Below are 21720 nucleotides of genomic sequence, written 5' to 3' on the forward strand. Positions count from 1 at the left end.
TCCCATTGCCCCCAAAACCCTCCAGCTCTGTAACCCGTGCGCCCCTCAAATCCCTCCCACTCTGTAACCCTTGTGCTCCCCACACCCCAACTTCCATTGCCCCCAAAACCCTCCAGCTCTGTAACCCGTGCTCCCCACACCCCAACTTCCATTGCCCCCAAAACCCTCCAGCTCTGTCACCCCTGTGCTCCCCACACCCCAACTCCCATTGCCCCTCAAAACCCTCCCACTCTGTAACCCCTGTGCTCCCCACACCCCAACTCCCATTGCCCCAAAACCTTCCAGCTCTGTAACCCCTGTGCTCCCCACACCCCAACTCCCATTGCCCCTCAAAACCCTCCCACTCTGTAACCCCTGTGCTCCCCACACCCCAACTCCCATTGCCCCAAAACCTTCCAGCTCTGTAACCCCTGTGCTCCCCACACCCCAACTCCCATTGCCCCCAAATCCCTCCAGCTCTGTAACCCGTGCTCCCCACACCCCAACTCCCATTGCCCCCAAATCCCTCCAGCTCTGTAACCCCTGCGCTCCCCACACCCCAACTCCCATTGCCCTCAAATCCCTCCAGCTCTGTAACCCCTGTGTTCCCCACACCCCAACTCCCATTGTCCCTCAAATCCCTCCAGCTCTGTAACCCCTGCGCTCCCCACACCCCAACTCCCATTGCCCCCAAAACCCTCCAGCTCTGTAACCCCTGTGCTCCCCACACCCCAACTCCCATTGCCCCTCAAACCCCTCCAGCTCTGTAACCCCTGTGCTCCCCACACCCCAACTCCCATTGCCCCTCAAACCCCTCCAGCTCTGTAACCCCTGTGCTCCCCACACCCCAACTCCCATTGCCCCTCAAACCCTCCAGCTCTGTAACCCCTGTGCTCCCCACACCCCAACTCCCATTGCCCTCAAATCCCTCCAGCTCTGTAACCCCTGTGCTCCCCACACCCCAACTCCCATTGCCCTCAAATCCCTCCAGCTCTGTAACCCCTGCGCTCCCCACACCCCAACTCCCATTGCCCCCAAATCCCTCCAGCTCTGTAACCCCTGCGCTCCCCACACCCCAACTCCCATTGCCCTCAAACCCCTCCAGCTCTGTAACCCCTGTGCTCCCCACACCCCAACTCCCATTGCCCTCAAATCCCTCCAGCTCTGTAACCCCTGTGCTCCCCACACCCCAACTCCCATTGCCCCCAAATCCCTCCAGCTCTGTAACCCCTGCGCTCCCCACACCCCAACTCCCATTGCCCTCAAATCCCTCCAGCTCTGTAACCCCTGTGCTCCCCACACCCCAACTCCCATTGCCCTCAAATCCCTCCAGCTCTGTAACCCCTGCGCTCCCCACACCCCAACTCCCATTGCCCTCAAACCCCTCCAGCTCTGTAACCCCTGCGCTCCCCACACCCCAACTCCCTGTGACCTCAAACCCCTGAAACCTCTCCACTGCCCCATCAGCCCCTCCAGCGCCCTGGGACCCCCGTGCTCTCCAAACCCTTCCAGCGCCCCAAACCCCTCCTACTCCCAGTGACCTTTGCGCATCCCCCTACAAACTCTCCAGCCCGCCCCCGGCGCCCCCTGCGCACACCCAGCGCCGCCGGCGAGCGCTGCGCCCAGCCCCAACAAACTCCCTCCCCCGGCCCGGCGCCCCCTCCGCCCCCCGGCCGGGCCCGCCGCCTACCTGCTGCGGGGCCGGGGCCTGCCGGCCTGCGCCAGCCCGGCGGCTCGGAGCGGGGACGGGCGGGGGCGCCTGGCCGGGCCGCGCTCCGGAGCGGCTGACAACCAGCTGCTGCCCGCGGAGAGGGGCTGGCGCTGCGGAGCGCGTCACTCCCGGCCCCGGGAGAGGGGGGCGCCGGGCGGGGGGGGAGCGAGCGAGCGGGCGGGGGGCAGTGGGGGGACGGACGGACACGGGGGGAGGGATGACGCACGCGGCTGGGGAGGAAGCACGGGCGGACTGGAGCGGGTGAGCCGCGCGGTGCTTGGGGGGCAGTGGGAGAGGCGGGGGGGGGCGCACATTATGGGGGGCGGGACAGCGCGCACACGGGGGGGGGCGCAGAGACACAAGCTGGAGAGGGAGAGGGTGTGAGCAGGAGCAGCGAGAGCCCATCCATTTTCTGAACAGGCAGGGGACATTGTACAGCAGCCCTGCAGAAAGAGGCAGCGTCCAGCGGGGAAGGCTGTAGTTTGGGGACACACACACACCTCCCCAACAGGCAGCCTAATGCACACCCGGGGAGGGGGAGAGGCAGACAGGAATCGGAGGGAGGATACAGTAAATCCTGGGGAAGCCACATGCTGCCCAGACTTGGACAATAACACTGGGAAGGGGCCAGAGGGGAGGGGAGGCGACTGGCCAGAGAGAAACAGAAACCCTGAAATATCAGCTACCTGTTACCATATTGTTATTCAGGAGAAAACACAGGCTGGTAGGCAGGAAGGCTGTGCTACACAGAAAGAGACTGTAACCATGGGAAAATACAAAGCAGCAAGGAGACACATTCCAACAGCCATCCTACACACAGAGGGGTGTGCTCAGCTCAGGGTGGCTCTATAGAAAATAACATAGAATAGTCTTGGGAGTCAGCCATGCCCTGCTCACCCCACTGCACTCTCCAGCTTTTGGGGTTCTCCTGGCTAACCACCAGAAAGGGTTCCCCCAGTTCCTGGAGCCCATGGATCCAGCCTGATAAACACTGACAAAGCGAGCCAATGACATTCAGGGGCTTTGAGAGCCTGTCAGGGAAGTGAGAAATCTAGGGTGAGATTTACTGCCTCTGTTCTGCAAGCGACGGGAGCAAATCAGGCAGGAGCAAGGGTGCACCCTGGCAAGCTACCCCGGCTGGATTTTAAAGCCATCCTCCCTTTGTGGAGGGCAGTGGGGATACTGCCACTTGTTTTCCTTACTGTGCAGCAGTATCCGGATGGCTGGGGGGGGGGGGGGGGTTGTAACAAATGGCTAGTTTGCAAGGAACAGAATTATTCACCTCACTCTAAACGTACAATCTCTCTGGTAGCACTTCCTCAGGGAAAGGGCCTTGATGCTGAAGCAGCCTGCAGTGTTCCTTGGAAGGGAGAGATTCAGGTGCTGCCCAGCTGATTATCAGAGTGCCCACAGCCAGTGGAATGTGTTTCTGTTGGTGGTGCCCATCTGCACATGCCATTGTGCAAATAACAAAATTTATTCAATTCATGCATGGAAACAATGAGAGGGAACATTAGCAGCTTGTTGCTTACAGGTCTCAGGTGTACTTCACAGGCTGTGTACCGGGCATATGCAGCCACACTGCCCCACCACAGTTCTGGGAGCGGTTGTGCCAGGGAGAATACAAATGCCTCACCAGGAGGAAGTGTATCCTTTTCCTCACCCCTACAGTCTCCTCTTACTCCTCATAACACCAGAACCAGGCCTCATTGCCCACTTAAACTGACAAGCAGAAGATTTAACGCAAAAGGAAGAACTTCTTCACACAGCACACAGTCAACCACTAGAACTCCTAACCAGGGACTGTGAAGCCCAAAGTTATAACTGGGATCAAAAGTAAATTAGATACATTCCTGGTGGATAGGTCTACCAATGGCTAATAGCCAAGCCAGGGACACAGCCCAATCTACCAAGTGTCCCTAAATCTGTAGCTGCCAGGAGCTGGGACCAATTGCAGAGCCATTGACCATTCTCTCTGAAAACTCATGGGCTGTGTCTAGACTGGCCAGTTTTTCCGGAAAATCAGCCGCTTTTCCGGAAAAACTTGCCAGCTGTCTACACTGGCCACTTGAATTTCCGCAAAAGCACTGACTTCCTACTGTAAGAAATCAGTGTTTTTTGCGGAAATACTATGCTGCCCCCGTTCGAGCAAAAGTCCCTTTTGCGCAAAACTTTTGCACAAAAGGGCCAGTGTAGACAGCTCAGATTTGTTTTCTGCAAAAAAGCCCCAATTGCGAAAATGGCGATTGGGGCTTTTTTGCGGAAAAGCGCGTCTAGATTGGTACGGACGCTTTTCCGCAAAAAGTGCTTTTGCGGAAAAGCGCCCGTGCCAATCTAGACACTCTGTTCCGAAAGTGCTTTCAACGGAAAACTTTTTTGTTAAAAGCATTTCTGGAAAATCATGCCAATCTAGACACAACCATGGAGATCGGGGGAGGTCCCAGGTGACTGGAAAAAGGCAGATGTAGTGCCCATCTTTTAAAAAGAAAGAAGGACAATCCAGGGCATGACAGATCCATCAGCCTCACCTCAATCCTCAGAAAAATCATGGAGGGGATCCTCAACCAATCCATTTCGAAGCACTTGAAAGATAGGAAAGTGACCAGGAATAATCAACATGGATCACTCAGGGCAAGTCATGTCTGACCAGCGTGACTGCCTTCTATGATGAGGTGACGAGCTCTGTGGACATGGGGAAGGGGTGGTCATGATATATCTTGACTTCAGCAAAGCTTTTGATACGGTCTCCCACAGTATTCTTGCTAGCAAGTTAAGGAAGTATGGATTGGAGCAATGGACTGTAAGGCTGTGTCTAGACTACATGCCTCTGTCGTCAGAGGCATGTAGATTAGACACATAGGCAAAGGCAAATGAAGCCGCGATTTAAATGATCGCGGCTTCATTTACATTTACATGGCTGCCGTGCTGAGCCGACAAACAGCTGATCAGCTGTTTGTCCGCTCAGCGCGCTAGTCTGGACGCTCCCCTGCCGACATCAAAGCCCTTTGTCGGCAGCCCCGTTATTCCTCGTGGGATGAGGTTTACCGGGGCTGCCGACAAAGGGCTTTGATGTCGGCAGGGGAGCGTCCAGACTAGCGCGCTGAGCGGACAAACAGCTGATCAGCTGTTTGTCGGCTCAGCGAGGCAGCCATGTAAATGTAAATGAAGCCGCGATCATTTAAATCGCGGCTTCATTTGCCTTTGCGAAAGCAACAAATCTACATGGCTCCGTCGACGGAGCCATGTAGTTTAGACGTACCCTAAGGTGGAGAGAAAGCTGGCTAGCTTGTTGGGCACCTGGATGTCTAGTTGGCAGCTGGTATCAAGAGGAATACTCCAGGGGTCGATCTTGGGGCCAGTTTTGTTCAACATCTTCATTAATGGCCTGGGTGAGGGGATGGGTTGCACCCTCAGCAAGTTCACAGATGACACTCAGCTAAGGGGAGAGGTAGCTAGGTTGGAGGGTCAGGACAGAGTCCAGAGTGACATCGACAAATTGGAGGATTGGGCCAAAATCTGATGGGGTTCAATAAGGACCAGTACAGAGTCCTGCCCTTGGGACGGAAGAATCCCAAGCATTGGTACAGGCTGGGGACCGACTGGCTAAGCAGCAGTTCAGCAGAAAAGGCCCTGGGGGTTCCAGTGAATGAGAAGCTGGATATGAGTCAACAGGGCACCCTTGTAGGCAAGAAGGCTAAAGGCATATTAGGGGGCATTAGTAGGAGCCATTGCCAGCAGATCTAGGGAAGTGATTATTCTCCTTTATTCGGCACTGGTGAGGCCACATCTGGAGTATTGTGTCCAGTTCTACAGAAAGGATGTGGACGCACTGGAGAGGGTCCAGCGGAGGGCAACAAAAATGACAAGGGGGCTGGGGTACATGATCTGCGAGGAGAGGCTGAGGGATTTGGGTTTATTAATCTACGGAGGAGCGAGGGAGGATTTGATGGCAGCCTGCAGCTCCCTGAAGAGGGGTTCCAAAGAGGCTGGAGAGAGGCTGTGGTGACAGATGGCAGAACAAGGAGCAATGGTCTCAAGTTGCAGTGGGGGGGGAAGGGGAAAGTCTAGGTTGGAGATTAGGAAAAACGATTTCCCTAGGCAGGTGGGGAAGCGCTGGGCTGGGTTCCCGAGGGAGGGGGTGGAATCTCCATCCCGAGAGGTTTTTAAGTCCCAGCCTGGTAAAGCCCTGGCTGGGATAGTTTAGTTGGGTTGGTCCTGCTTTGGGCAGGGGTTGGATTCGATGACTCCTGAGGGCCCTGCCAGCCCTGGGATTCTGTGATCCCTCAGTAACTGCTCGTTCTGTTAATTCCCTCTGAAGCACTGGACAGGCCGCTACCAGAAGACAGGCAATGAGGCTAGAGGGACCTATGGTCTGATGCCAGTTCTAATGTTCGTTGCCCCCCAGCAGGATTCTAACTGGCTCGTTACTTATTTGGAGACGGCCGCCTTGTGCGGCGGAATCCCAGCTTTCCTTTTGCATTGGCTTTTTGAAATCTTCAGCTGTGAGGGAGGTGAAGAAACCCTTAAAACCTCGACCCAAGTGTGGGGAGGTCTGGCTGAGTCTGCAGACAGCCCGCAGCAAAGGGGGAGGTGGGACTGGCTCCGTTATGCTCAGTGGCGTGTTACCACCGGTGCCCGGCGATGGGGCTTTATAGTCCAACATTAACTATTTCACTGCTGAGCATCGCGTGCCAGGATGGAGAGGGGAGAGCCGAGTACAAAGATCTGCCGACTTAGTGATGACTTTTTGGTGATGCAAGTGAATGTTGCTTAGAAAACACCATAATCTGACTTGGGAAGTGAAAAAGCCAGAGGGGAAGAAAAGAGATCAAGTGATTACGTAGCCCCCCCCCCCAAAGGGGGGCAGATCCTGCAAAGCCCAGTGGGCATCCAGACACAACCCCTTTCCCTCCCTACCCCCCCAGTCAGCCTGCCTACTATGGAGGCCTGGTCTGCTGGGGTGGAGTGTGTAGAGCCAGTCAGCTCATTTCCCGGTTCAAAAGGCTGCCCCTGCATCCCCTAGGCCAGGCCGCATGTCCAAGCTCTCCTTCGCAGTTACATGGGCTAGACACAACTGACTTTTAAAAAAGGATAATTGAGTCGCTGGGAGCTGGGGCTGTTTGTTGTACCTCTGCCAGCTTCTGGCCCTGCCCAGGAACACAGACACATCCCGCCAGAGCATACACCTGCGCAGCCTGCTGCGAGTGGGAGTTGGTTGTGGTGCCCCAGGCAGGCAGTGCATGGCTTGTGGGTGGGACGTGGCAGTGTATCACTTCTCCCCTCTCCCATTTTGCCTCACAGGGTGTGAGGAGAGACCCTCTTTGCGCTTGGGATAGCACCGAAATGGATCCGGGCCTGGACAGGGCGTGCTGCGGGAAAGGCTTCTTACACCTTTCTCCTTGCTGTGCCCTCCTCAGTGTCTGCCCCCGGCCGTCTCAGCGACAGCGCTGTGGGAGGGGCACTCCTTGTGTGGCTGTCCTTGGTAGAACCACAGAAACCTAGAGCTGCAAGGGACCTCGAGACGTCGTCAGGCCCAGCCTCCGAGCTGACTATGGCACAGAAACAGCTCAAGAAAAGTTTATTCCAGGTCTGATTTTGTAAAGCAATGCCACTCCCGGGGGCCACTTTCCGTTTACATGGGCATGGCCGTAAGACCTGTGTGCTCTAGTCTTTGCCTGCGTCTCTTCTCATTAGTAAACTTCTAAAACTTTTACAAACCTCAGGTGAAATCCTAACCCCGTTTACATCCAGGGGCGTTTCCCCACTGACGTCAGCAGCCCCAGTGTTTCATCCCAAATGGCCAGTTGGACATTTTTGCCCTTTGTTCATTCTTTGTCCTGCCCTCAGCTTCAAACGAGACCGGGTAGTTTCATTTCCTGACGATAGCCTGTCTCAGTTCCTGGGTCTCATGCGCAAGCACCATGCTCCTGTGGTTTGGTTTCTAGCAGGACAGGAGAAGGGTCTCCGCATTTACACGGACATTCTGGCCCCCCTTTCCAAGCGCAGGTAAAATGGGTGAAGCTGGTAAAATGAATATCCACCCCGTGCGTGTGCAAAGCCCTGCATTTGTGCACACTGCTGGTGTGAGCATGCACACAAACAATAGATGCATGTGCCGTTCCCCATGGCTACATTCTGCAAGAACACGTTGGACCTTTCTTGTCCGGCACCCTCAGGACCTGACCAGCCCTGGATGAGGCGATTTGCCGGACACCGGAAGGTCCCCGGACACCAGCCCCTCAGCTCAATGCCCCTCCCCGCTGCCGGCTCCTTCAGCCCCGCTGGGCTGTCTGCAGGCCAGCCCTAGCCCCAGCTCCACTGCTGCTGGCGGCCAGCCCCACTGCAGAATGGCACATTGCCCGATCAGGCTTCCACGGCCCCAACCCCACTGGCAGGAGGCACATGGCCCCAGCTGCACTGACTCTGCTGGGCTGCCACAGCTGGCTTCCCCTGTCTGGGCTGCTGAGGCCCCAACACCTCCCAGGCTGATGCAGCCTGGCCAGGCTTCCCCTCTTGGGTTACTGTGGTCCCGGCCCCGCTGTGGGGCGGCAGACAGCCCCGATCGCGCTCTGCCCAGGCTGCTGCAGCCCCACTGCTAGCACACTCAAGGGGCTCCCAGCTTCTGGCCCTCCTGCCCGGGGGCTGTCTCATCCAGGAACATCTGTGATCATGCCGGACCACGGATGCTGCGGGCCGGGAGAATCAAGGAGTTCAGCAGCGTCTCACGTGGCCCTTTCACCAATATTCAGGAGTCTCTCTGGTCACATGAGAACTCCTCTTTCATACCAAGCCTTGATCGGGGGCCTAAACTATCTGAACGTGGGTAAAACTTTAAAATCACGTTTATGATTCAGGAGTTGACGTTTTCATGAGTCAATTAGGCATTTGTCACATTTTATCTCGTCTCTTAAGTGACTATTTTTTGGATCCAAAACATCCAGGGGAAAGGGGCACCCGGTTTGAAACAGAGTCAGTAACAATAATCTCTGAAGTAGTAAGGTCCAGGAGTTAGCTTTTAAAGGGTTTGTTAAAGGAAATAAGTAAAATCATAATAATGAAAAATATTATTTTACATTGCTTCCTTCTCCTACTCCGTTGTGACTTGTACATTCAGGCTCTAGGGTACTGTACATGAGTGCTTTAATCCTTCCCAACAGCCGCTGTGTTGTGCTCTTGGCCTGTACAGCATCTAGCACATTAGTGAATGTAGATATGCCGATTACACCATAGTTTCACAGGGCAAAGTTGCACAAGAATTATCAGGGCAGCTCTCAAATGAGGATCCAAACTACAAACCGAGCCCTTAGCCAGCAGCTTAATTTCACAGATGTCTTTGTGGATTCGTTCTAGGTCCCACAGCTAGGGAATAGTACAAAAGGCTGAGCGCTAGGAGGATCTCGAGTCTCATCCCAGAGCAGTCACTGACTCACTGGGCAGTCTTGTGCAAGTCACTTGATGTCCTTGTGCCTCTGGCTAAGTATGCTAAATAAAAAGATGGACCTTCCTGCACTGGATTCTTACATCACTATGGAATCCTCCTACCGAATTAGCTTTAAAAAATGCAACCCTTTTATGACTGAAGCCAGTAAAGAAAAAAGGGTCAGACTCGCTGGAAAGCAAGTTGCTGAGAGAAAGCCACAGTCAAAGAGAACTGGCAGGATAATCTATTTTCACATCATCCTTATAGCTGAGTGTCTATGGCATGCCATAGCTTAGGGAAGTCAGTAAATAGAGAGAGAAAATCTGTGAAACTTTTCTGTGGGCTGTGGGTTGCATCATGTGCTTTAGCTTGCCCACCCTTAGTTATAATTCCATCTTTCTTTAAAAGTAAGAGAGTCTCAGCGCTATATTATAGGAACCAGGGGTCTGATCAAATATGGACATTCCAAGTCCCTCTGTCTCCTATCAATTTCACCCTGCGTATGAATGCGCTCCATCTGGTGGTACGTTTACACTGCCATAGGGCCTGACAAACACAGAAGGGCTCTTAAAGGCTGCCGCTTGTTTCTTGGCCACAGAAAATAGAACCAAGTTGTTTCATTCAACACATTAGCTATTAAAAGGTAAAGAAGCAAATCATTTAAGGTCAAATTGTTAGCCTGTATCAAGCCATATTTTGGTTTTCAACACTCCCCATTTGTGAACACAACTTACTACACCCGAGTGGCTGCCCGGTCATTTTGCACATGTATGTGCTTAAATGGCATGGTATTGCAACTAAACCTCGTGCAGGCCTACAATAGTGGGTGTAATAGGCGCACAACCAAAAGCGAGTGTGGAAAATCAAAGATCAAGCCTAAAAAGCAAAACCTTAGAGTCTCCTCTTCTTTAATACTTTGCACTTTTAAACCATCTTCCATGCCAGGCTCCCAAAGAGCTTTACAAACGTGTGAATGTGGCCGCACAGTCTCTGAGGTTTGGTTTTCTGCATTTTAGAGACGGGGAACTGAAATATACAGAACGTATCTGACTTTGCTAAGATCATCTAGTAAGTCTACGGCTGAGCCGGATCCGGAGCCTACGCAGATTTACTGGCTATGAAGCATTTTGTATTTTTACGGATTCGTTGATTCTTTCAGAAAGCTTTTTATAGGCTCACTAAACAGGTTGAGATCTAAACTTGTTTAGGATTTTACTGGGGGGAGAGGTTACATGATGCTTGTCATTCTGCTGAGAAGAGCCAGTGTCTTGATGAGAAAAGACTGACCATATTCAGTCCTTTGATTAACACGTGCGTGGCAGCAGTCAGGAAGAAATGCAAATTAATAAAGATAGAAGCACATGACTTTTGGAGGAATCCCACACCTTCAGTATGCTCAGTTTCAGGCTAAAGCAAATGGGCTATATGAGTAGGGACGTTACATTCAGATGAATTAACTAATTGAATAGTCAATGGGATTTCCATCCACTATTCAATTAGTCTATAAGGGAGCTTCTGCCTCTGAACCGTAGCAAGTGCCCTTCTGGCCCCGCACTCCCTACAAAGCTTCTGCTTTTTTGAAACGTACAAGAGCCCCAGAGATTCGAAAGCAGACTTGCAGCAGAACCAGTGCGAGCAGAGACGGCTTCAGTCCCCGCTTGCACCGTTTCCCGTTGTGCCTCTACCTCCCCTGCCCCCCGCAGAGACGGTGCTTGGGGGAAACGGCTTTTAAGCCGGCTCCCACCAGCACTGGCTCCTGCTTCCCCCCCCCCCCTTGCTTCCTTTCTCTGACAGGGGCAGCAAGGAGTGGGGGGGGAAGCAACTAGTCCCATCACTAGTCAACTATCCGATAATCTTAATGCTTATCAGAGCGTCGACTAGTTGACTAGTCGCTTACATCCCTCTATATCAGCGGTGTGGCAATGGTTAATATGCCCCAGAGACTAGGAGTCTGCATTTCTGAACCTCTCCAAGCACTTTACCAAAAACAATTAAGCAAGCTGCAGAACATTACAGTGAGGAAGGGTACCAGATAGCTAGGGACTGGCCTCTCTTGGCACCACGGCTGCCTCTCGAGCAACACAGAGCTGTTTAGCTGCACACAATAGCGCTACACAACAGTTTGGGACAGGAAATAAAGAATATTATGTTCAGCTGAAAACACAGGAGGAGTTTAGGAGGTAGGCTGTAATTTGGGCAAGGCCCCAGGATTATACCTTCATTCTTACATAAAATACCATGTGATCTGCAGTAACAACAAAAGGGTCAAGGCCTCAATTCACAGCTCATCTGGAACATGGACGCGTCAGCACCAAGGTTTGTCTCACCCAGCCCAAGTTTTGGCATCAAATTGTTTTGTTTGTACTTGGAGAGTGCACTGAGCACACAATGCTATCTTACAAAGCCTGGGAAATCTCCTCTGGGGAAAAATGTTTGTAACAACCTACACTATCTAAAAGCTTTTAAGATTTATTCCAGTTTTTACTATCCTCAATGTTGTCGTTAATTACAAGAATAAAAAAATGACACTCATTCAAAGCAAGCCAATCCTGCATACACCATCTACCCAGATTCAGATAGATCACAGACCATTTGATTTCACCCAGTTACCCCTCTATTGAGCCCTGTAACTTGTGTTTGCCTAAAGCAGGCTGCGGAACCATTTTTTGGGTTGGGTAGGGGCCACTGACCAACAGAAAAATTAGTCGGGGACCACACACGCGTGAGGATCAAAAAACCCACTAAAACTCACTGGCTGTGTCTAGACTGGCCAGTTTTTCTGCAAAAGCAGCCGTTTTTCTGGAAAAACTTGCCAGCTGTCTACACTGGCCGCTTGAATTTCCGCAAAAGCACTGACTTCCTACTGTAAGAAATCAGTGCTTCTTGCGGAAATACTATGCTGCTCCCGTTTGGGCAAAAGTCCCCTTTGCGCAAAACTTTTACGCAAAAGGGCCAGTATAGACAGCTGAGATTTGTTTTGTGCAAAAAAGCCCCAATCGCGAAAATGGCAATTGGGGCTTTTTTGCGCAAAAGCGCGTCTAGATTGGCCACAGACGCTTTTCCGCAAAAAGTGCTTTTGCAGAAAAGTGTCCGGGCCAATCTAGACGCTCTTTTCCGAAAATGCTTTTAGCGGAAAACTTTTCCGTTAAAAGTATTTCCGGAAAATCATGCCAGTCTAGACGTAGCCACTGAGCTGGCTCCCAACAAGCAAAACAAAACAAAACAAAACAAAACAAAACAAAACAAAACAAAACAAAACAAAACAAAACAAAACAGAAAACCCTCACTGATCTGTCTCCCAACTGAGAAGTGGAAAAAGAAATAAGACGCTCTCTCTCACACTCAAGTTAGGGTGCTAGTAACGGGCGCTGAGGCTCCGGGTTTCTCTCTGCGGTGCAGAGACTCCCTGTAGTGCGGACACTTGCCACGGGCCAGATCAAAGTAAGCTGGGGGCTGGATTCAGCCCACAGGCCGTAGGTTCCCTACCCCTGTTAAAGCATCTGCCACGAAGGCCTCCCTTCTTAATTTCAAGACATTAAGAGATGGAGAGCTCACCACTTCCCTGGGTATTTTGTTCCAATGAATAATCTTCCTCGCTGTTAAAAAAGGTGCCCAGTTTCTAATTTGAAATTGTCTGGCCTCATCTTCCAGCCATTGGTTCTGGTTACCATTTTCTCTGCTAAATTAAGGATGGCATTTTCTCTCCCCAAACTTACTTACCTCTCGATACGTGTCTACATGACGGACCCTACAGCGGTTCAGCACTCTAGTGTAGACACTCGCCACAATGGCGAAAAGGGGGTTTCTATCCATGCAGAAATTCCACCCTCTTGCCAGGCAGTAGCTAGGTTGATGGAAGAATTTGTCAGTTAACCTCACAGTGTCTACACTAGGGCTTTGGTCAGTTTAACTACATCCCTCAAGGGCCGGAAATTTTTACATCCCTGAGGGACATATGTAGAGGTACACCAGGATATACTAAGTCAGATTGAACTCAGTAAGGCATTCTCCAGCCCTTTTGTGGTTCTCTTCTTCGCCCTCTCCAGTTTCTCAATTTGGGATGTAAAATCCCATTGAATTAATTAACTGGTTAAATGTTGAGATGAACCAGTTAACGGATTAAATGAGGCAGGAGGGGGGCTGCCCCAGCCAGGCTGGAGGTATGAGTTTGCCAGTTCTTAACCCATTTAAGGTGTGCTTTATTGATACTGAATATTGCTAATTTTTAGCCAAGCTGCCTTATAAAAGTCTGTTACGCCTATGCAGCTACCTTTATAAACTACTGTGTGTAATCTCCTGAAAGAATGAAATCAGTTTTGTTTGACAAGACCTATTTCCCATAAAACTTGATGTCGACTGGCATTAATTATATTCCTGTCCTTTAATTCTTTACCAACCAAGTCCCGAATCAACTTTTCTCATTTTTTAGTTGTGAGCTAAGCCTCATGAAGAGGAAAACCTGATGTGCTACAGAAAGCCAGTCCCACCAGCAGCCCCCATCTTGCCAAGACTGTCTCCGATTTCAGACACCAGATCCCAAGAGTCCTACACCTTTTACCTGCGGCTGCTCTGAATGGTGAGCAGGCAAATACAGAGCTTAGCACCTGATAACCTTCCTTCCCAGTTTTATGTACCTTTATCTTAAATCAGTGGTCCCCAACCTTTAGAGGCTCCCAGGGGCAGGGCCACTCAGGCAGCGGGTGCCCTGGGGGGTGGGGCCACATGTCCCGGGGCAGGGATGCCCTTGCACCTGCATGTGCCCCAGGGCCAGGGCTGGGGCTGCCCAAGCACCATGCACCGGTGCATGTCATGTGCCTGGGGCCAGCCCATGTTGTTGGTGGGTGCATACAAATGCCCCAGCAGGTGCCATGGTGCCTGTGGGCACCACGTTGGGGACCACTGTCTTAAATTAATGGAGATTGCCTATCTCCTAGTACTGGAAGGTCATTGAGTCCAGTCCCCTGCCTTCACAGCAGGACCAAGTACCACCCCTGACAAACTTTTGCCCCAAATCCCTAAATGGTCTCCACAAGGAAGATTGAACTCACAACCCTAGGTTTAGCAGGCCAATGCACAAACCACTGAGCTATCCCTCCCCCCAATCTTCCCTCTGGCTCCAACCTGACTTGTCTCAGTGCAAGCCCAGAGCTCAGGCTGGGTATGAATTTGGCTTGGGAGGAAGTGTATCATCTGGTTTGACAGGATGTTTGGGAGGAGGGACTTAATGAAGGGCTACAGAGTGGAGAAAACTGGAGTGGAGAGGTTCAAAGGGGGACTTAATGTTGCATACAAACCATTTTGGACACAGGGATCCTTTCATCCTTTAACCCCCAAGCTGGGTCTTGATCCTGAAGGGCATCAAGCAACCCTGACTAGTGGGACTCAAAGGTGCTCATGGCCTCTCACGATTCTGCCTCTGAGTGGAGAAAAGGTTTCCTGAAAACGTGTTCTGATGTCAGCAACTGTGTCCGCCTCCCTCTGTCTCTCCTAGAATCAGTAGGAGCTGAGGAGGGGTAAGGCACGGAGGGCCGGGCCAGGCCCTCGCATTCCTCCCAATCTCTGAAAACAGCACAAGGTAGCACGGCAGAGCCACAGCAGGCAATGGAAAGCTTATGCTAGTTCCCCCCAACAAGCAGCGCCAGCCGTTTGCTCATTATATAACCTCCTGGCCTGTTTCTGCAACATTTATACCTGGTTACCAAACCCCAGATTGGACTGGATTGAATCTGCCCGAACAGCCGCACGTCCAGATCAGAGGGAGTCAATCTGGCATTTCAATTTAAAGAGCTGCTCCTTTCAGTCCTTAACGTCTGCCAGCCATTGTGTAAGATGGGAGGCCTTAATAGAAGTCATGCTGAATGGCGTAGTATGAACATTGAAAAATACATTCAGGGCTGAGCTGGAATAAACCTAGAAGGAATAGCTTGCCCAGAGAACAACTGCCTTAAACTTGGACTGCCCTCGCTTGCAAAATTATTCATCATTTAACAATTAGGTGGTAGACGCATTAGAGCTAAACATCAGACATTCTCTGTTTGCTCTTTTTAGTTATCAGCTGGTAACGGCCAGGCATTGGGAAGATATTTTAATGCACCAGCAGGCATCTCACAAGGAGTTACTTCTGCATAGTGTGGAGAGTGTAAGGGACCCGATTCTTTCTTACACCTGTGTCAATTTATCTAAAACCAGAGTGAGAGAGACTCAGGTCCCAGGAGACTGCATGTTCTAGTGACACAAGAACGGCCAGACTGGGTCAGACCAGAGGTCCACGTAGCCCAGTATCTCATCTTCCCACAGTGGCAAAGCCAGGTGCCCCTGAGGGGATGAACAGTACAGATAATCGAGGCTCTGTCTATACAGGAACATTATTTCGAAATAACATAGGCCTCATCTACACAGCTGGCAGTTATTTTGACATAATGTCAAAACACTGTCAAGCTGGAGGACTTCTTACTTCGACTCTTGTAACCCTCATTTTATGAGGAGTAAGGGAAGTCAGAGGAAGAGTGCTCTGTTTCGAAATAAGATACTCAATTGATGCAGCTCAATTTGCATAGCTTATTTTGAGGTAAGCCTGGCTGTGTAGACGCACCCCAAGTGATCCCTCCCCTGTTGTTCATTCCCAACTTCTGACAGAGGCTAGGGACACCATTCCTACCCATCCTGGCTAACAGCCTTTCATGGATCTATCCTCCAGGAATTTATCTAGCTTTTTTTTTTAACCCTTTTAAAGTCCTGGTCTTCACAACATCCTCTGGCAAGGAGTTCCACAGGTTGACTGTGCATTGTGTGAAAAAATACTTCCTTTCTTGGTTTTAAACCTGCTACTTATTCATTTCATTTGGTGACCCCCTAATTCTTGCATTATGGGAACAAGTAAATAACTTTTCCTTATTCACTTTCTCAGCACCAGTCGTGATTTTATAGACCTCTATCCTATCCCTCAAACTAAGTGGTATGAGTCAGAATTCTGCTCTCAATTATGCCAGAATAAATCTATTGACTCCAACAGAGGTATTCCAGATTCTGTTAGGAATGAGAATTTGGTCTGTGGTTTTCAGTCTCACCTCATTACTTATGGTGAACTATTTTGGAATGTTGCTTTCGAAGGTTTGTATGCTCTGTGGGAGCCTCTTCTCGTCCTTTATGAAGGTTCAGGTAGAAGTTCTTGATATTACTGACTTTTATGTTCCTCAGCAGAGATAAAACATTCTTAGGCTCTTCCAGACTGTGCTTCCTTTTGGATAGACTGCTGGTGCGTCTAGCAGCCCCAGTAAATCATTGACTCGGCACGCAATTTTTCCTAGATAATGAAGTTAAAAGGCCACCTTGACATCCACTCATTTTATGATTTCTGTAGCTCACTTACCCCAAGTAAAGTGAGTCCCCGTGGTGCTGCTGGACACAATTAATCTTTTATGACAGAAGCCAAAAGGAACACAAGTCAGTTATTTAATTTATTTCTATTAGTACCACCAAATGCTAGCTGATTGCATGGCAATAAAAGACAGTTACTTCTTTCCGTAACTGCTGTTCTTCCAGATGCGTTGCTCATGTCCATTCAGCATAGGCGTGTGTGCTTGCCACATGCACCGGTGCCAGAAGATTTTCCCTCCGCAGTGTCCATAGGGGACTGGATCCAGTGCCCTTTGCAGCGGTGCGCACATGCCACGCTATATAGGGTGCCCTCTGGATTCTTTCCTCCTCAGTTCCTTCTTGCTGGAAACGCCGTCAGAGGGGAAGGAGGGTGGGAGTTGAATGGGCATGAGCAACACATCTCGAAGAACACCAGTTACAGAAACAGGGAACTGTCTTTTTTTCTTCAAGTGCCTGCTCATGTCCATTCCACATGGGTGACTGCAAGCAGTGTCTGCAGAGGAGGGTAGGACTCTCAGGAGCATGCAGCTCACAACACTGCTCTACTCAGCACGGCGGTGTCCCGTAGTGTGATGGCGTGATGCAACATGAACATGTGCACTGAAGACCAAATGTCTTGAATTGGGACATTGGCTAGGAAAGCGGCCGAAGAAGCTTGGACTATGCTAGAATGAGCCTTCGCCAATTGGGGCAGCTGAGCGCCGGCCACCTCCTAACACATATGAATGCACGAGGGGATCTACCTAGAGCTCTTCTGTGAAGGTACTGGAAGACCCTTCATCCTATCCGCATAAGCCACAAAAAACTGCGTGGATGTACAGAATGGCTTTGTTCTCCCCAGGTCGAACGCAGGTGCCCTCCCGACATCAAGGGCATGGAGACGTCTCTCCTCGTTGGTCTGATGAGACTTGGCGGAGAATATGGGAAGGAAGATACCCTGACCCATGAAGGCCCATCAGAACTTTCTGAAGAGGGTGGTGACTAATCTGGATCTCCAGGTGGAGGAAATCTACTGGACAAACCAGTAAAAAGCACCAAAATCCAAAGGAAAACCTTATAAATGAACAGACCAGTTGAAGGACTTTACTAAGGACAAACTGAATGTCGGCTAGAAAGGGCTTCAACGTGCTTCAGTAACGTGCGCCGGGCTCCTTCATCCCGGGACACAAAGCACATCTGAGCGATTGTTGCATTGTAACAGGGCTCCCCACATGGTCAGTGAGACCCTAAAAGGACCCTGGAGAATTTCACTTCAGGTAAAATCTGTCCGTTGGTTCCCGGACTCTATTCCCACACTGGGGAGAGGGGGAGGGGGCAGATTTTCAAAAGAGTTCAGCTCCCACTTAAGTGTTTAAAGAAACTGGCCCGGCTTTCACAAGGGTCAAACAGCTCCTGCTGTGAGCTATGGGAGCTGCTGCATGCTGAGCACATTTGAAAATCTGGTCCATTGTGAATTAACTCTCTTAGGCCATGTCTACATAAGACAGCTTACACCAGCATAGCTGTGCGCTGTACGACCATTCATGTAGCCGCTCTAGGCAGATGATAGAGAGCTATAATGATACAACCACCTCCAAGAGCGGGAGTCGCTATGGACGTGGGAGAGGCTCCCGTACTGACAAAGTGCTGGCCATACCAGCGCTTCTCTTGGTGTAACTTATGTCACTCAGGAAGGTGTTTTTTCACACCCTTGAGCAATATAAGTTATACCGACAAAAGTGATAGGCTGTGTCTAGACTGGCCAGTTTTTCTGGAAAATCAGCCGCTTTTCCGGAAAAACTTGCTAGCTGTCTACACTGGCCGCTTGAATTTCCACAAAAGCACTGACTTCCTACTGTAAGAAATCAGTGCTTCTTGCCGAAATACTATGCTGCTCCCGTTCAGGCAAAAGTCCCTTTTGCACAAAACTTTTGCGCAAAAGGGCCAGTGTAGACAGCTCAGATTTGTTTTCCGCAAAAAAGCCCCGATCGCGAAAATGGCAAGTGCTTTTGCGGAAAAGCGTCCGTGCCAATCTAGATGCTCTTTTCCGAAAATGCTTTTAACGGAAAACTTTTCCGTTAAAAGCATTTCCGGAAAATCATGCCAGTCTAGACATAGTCATAGTGTAGACATGACCATAATTCTTACTCCTTTTGTAGCTTTAAAAACAACAACTAGTCCTGTGGCACCTTAGGCTACATCTAAACTACACCCCTCTGTTGGGAGAGGGATGTAAATTAGACATATAGAAAGTGTAAATGAAGTGGGGATTTAAATATCCCGCGCTTCATTTGCATAATGGCGGTCGCCGCTTTTTTTCGAAACGGGGCTTTTCGAAAAAAACTAGCAGTTTAGATGGGACATTTTTGATAGAAATACCCCATTTCAAAAGACCCCATTTCAAAAGAGGAGTACAGGATCTTTCGAAACAGGGCATTTATGTCAAAAATGCCCCATCTAAACTGTCGGGTTTTTTTTCGAAAAGCCCCGTTTTAAAAAAAAGAGGTGGCCACTATTATGCAAATGAAGTGCGGGATATTTAAATCCCTGCTTCATTTGCATTTTCGATACATCTAATTTACATCCCTCTGCCAACAGAGGGGTGTAGTTTAGATGTAGCTTTAAAGACTAACAATAATATATAGAGTATCATGAGCTTTTGTGGGCAAAATCCACTTCCTCAGATGAACTGTAGTGGAAATAACAGAGCCAAGGTATTTATAATGGGAAAAAATACCTGTCAATTGTAGGACCAGTGCTAATGAGGATAATTAAGTGGGCTGGAAGTGTCGCATCCTTTTGTAGCTGTTTACCAATAATAATTGGTATTAAGGTTCCTTCATAGATTATAATGCCTGAAGAGACCTTTCTGATTATTTTAATTCTGATCAGCTTCCGTTGATCAGTTGAGAACTGTGGCCAGTGGAAGATGTGGTGTCAGGGCCTGTGGATGAAGGGTAGTGCATGGAGCCACTGCTATACATGCCAGGTGCTTTTGGGAATGGTGAGGGGTCAGGGCAGGTCATAGTACCTTCCTGAATTAATTCCTCCTTTAAACGATAGCAGATCTTTTAGAAAAACATCCACTGTTGATTTTAAAATATCCATTGATAAAGAATCTACCATGACTCTTGACAAATTGTTCCGATGGTCAATGTCTCTCACAGTTAAAGTTATGCAGCCTCCTTCTAGTCTAAATTTGTCCAGCTTCAACTTCCAGCCAGTGCTTATCTTTTTGTGCTAAACTGAGGAGCCTCCTATTATCCCATTTCTGTTCCTCATATAGGTACGTACTATAGACTGTGCTCCTTACTCCTGCACCTGCTCATTGTTAAATAGCTGGAGCTCCCCGAGTCGTTCGCTCACCGGCATGTTTTTCAACTCTTGAAGCATTCTTGTGGTTCTTCTCTGGCCCCTGTGCAATTTATCAGCATCTTTCTTGGCCTGGAGACATTAGAAAGGGTCCAGAAGGATTAAAGGTCTGGAAACATGTCTTGTAGTGAAACACTCAAGCCATCTTGATTTATCATATGTGCAATTCCTGTGGTCACTTCATTCTTCCGTCACAAATCTCATAACAGTGTCAATCTCAGGTACGTTAGTAGTAGTTTTAGGCACTTGGCCTCCCAGAAAAAGTGAGAAAATGCCCTCACGACTCCAGACTTATGGCACCCAGGACACACCGGCTCTTTCCCAAATATCCCCTCAGGATTAGGTCATGCAGCTAACTCTGATGGAAAGTGCATTCCCTGTGGAAATTTGAACAGCAGCAGTATCATAGAGAACCACAGAACCATAGAATCCTAGAGCTGGAAGAGACCTCAGGAGTCATTGAGTCCGACCCCTGCCCAAAACAGGACCAACCCCAACTCAATCATCCCAGCCAGGGCTTTGTCAAGCCAGGACTTGAAACCTCTAGGGATGGAGATTCCACCCCCTCTCTAGGAACCCATCTCGGTGCCTCCCCACCCTTCTAGGAAAATAGTTGTTCTTAATATCCAACCTAGGCCTTCTCCACTGCAACTTGAGACCATTGCTCCTTGTTCTGCCATCTGCCACCACTGAGAACAGCCTCTCTCCAGCCTCTCTGGACCCCCCCCTTCAGGAAGGCTGCTATCAAATCCCCCCTCACTCTTTTCTGCAGACTAAACAAATCCAAATCCCTCAGCCTCCCCTCGTAGCTCATGTGCTCCAGTTCCCTGGTCATTTTTGTTGCCCTCCACTGGACCCTCTTCAATGCATCCACATCCTTTCTATAATGGGGGCCCCAGAACTGGATGCAGTAGTCCAGATGTGGCCTCACCAGAGCCAAATAAAGGGGAAAAATCATTTATCTAGATCTGTAGGCAACGTTCCTCCTAATACACCCTAATATGCCATTAGCCTTCTTGGCTACAAGGGCGCACTATTGACTCGTGTCCAGCTTCTCATCGACTGTAATCCCCAGGTCCTTTTCTGCTGAACTTCTGTTTAGCCACTTGGTCCACAGCCTGTAACAATGCTTGGGATTCTTCTGTCCCAAAGGCAAGACTCTGCACTTGTCCTTGCTGAACCTCATCAGATTTCTTTTGGCGCAATTCTCCAATTTGTCTAGGTCACTCTGCACCCTCTCCCTACCCCCCAACCTATCTCCTGCTCCCTCTAGCTTAGTGTCATTTTAGTAATCTCGGGCTCTTCTTCTGCTCCCAGGAATATCACTGGCATTTAAGCAGCAGAGTGAAGAGCAAATGATTCAGTCTGAAAAATTTCTTCCCTTTATGGTTACATCTTGGAAAGGCTTAGGCCATGTCTTCACTGTGGGGAAGAGTGACACCGTCACCCGCAATCGATCTTCCGGAGTTCGATTTAGCGGGTCTAGTAAAGTCCTGCTAAATTGAACTCAGAGGGCACCCCCATTGGTGCTGGTACACTTGCTCCTCCTGAGAAATAAGGGAAATCAATGAGAGCATTTGCTCCTGTCGGCCTCCTGCTGTGAAGATGGTGCAGAAACTTGAATTAAGGAATGTCAACTCCAGTTACATAATAAACGTAGCTGGAGTTACGTATCTTAATTCAACCTTCCCCTGGAGCGTAGACCAGGCCTTAGGGAGCTGTGAACTCACATACCTACAGAAACCCGAGGGGAAGACGAACAGTTCAGAGGATGAAATGCCTGATTAACTGAGGGTGAGAAAATGTAAGCATTCTGGAGCGTATCCTGAACCCAGGTAATATGCACTGGTGAAGGTAGAGTTGTAATTCAGAGTGGGAACAG

The 21720-nt window shown here is 49.9% G+C and overlaps 1 protein-coding gene and 1 long non-coding RNA gene across 3 annotated transcripts in view; one reads left to right on the forward strand and one right to left on the reverse strand.

The window, feature by feature from the left end:
- Nucleotides 1-21720, reverse strand: part of NOL4L (nucleolar protein 4 like) — a 113836-nt gene that overhangs the window by 44990 nt on the left and 47126 nt on the right. The window contains exon 1 of one of the 2 annotated variants that reach the window (XM_075900827.2): nt 1670-1827. The exons of the other annotated variant lie outside the window; for it this stretch is intronic. The gene's annotated coding sequence lies outside the window, so the exon portion shown is untranslated. Of the gene's footprint in view, nt 1-1669; nt 1828-21720 lie in introns of those variants that run through there. 2 annotated transcript variants of the gene reach the window in all.
- On the forward strand, nt 8394-13721 carry LOC142818812 (uncharacterized). The gene is made up of 2 exons (XR_012896458.2): nt 8394-11426; nt 13540-13721. It is a non-coding gene; the product is annotated as an uncharacterized LOC142818812 (long non-coding RNA).

This window comes from Pelodiscus sinensis, chromosome 17, assembly GCF_052426305.1.
Source record: "Pelodiscus sinensis isolate ZL-2025 chromosome 17, ASM5242630v1, whole genome shotgun sequence".
In the NCBI taxonomy this organism is placed as follows: Eukaryota; Metazoa; Chordata; order Testudines; family Trionychidae; genus Pelodiscus; species Pelodiscus sinensis.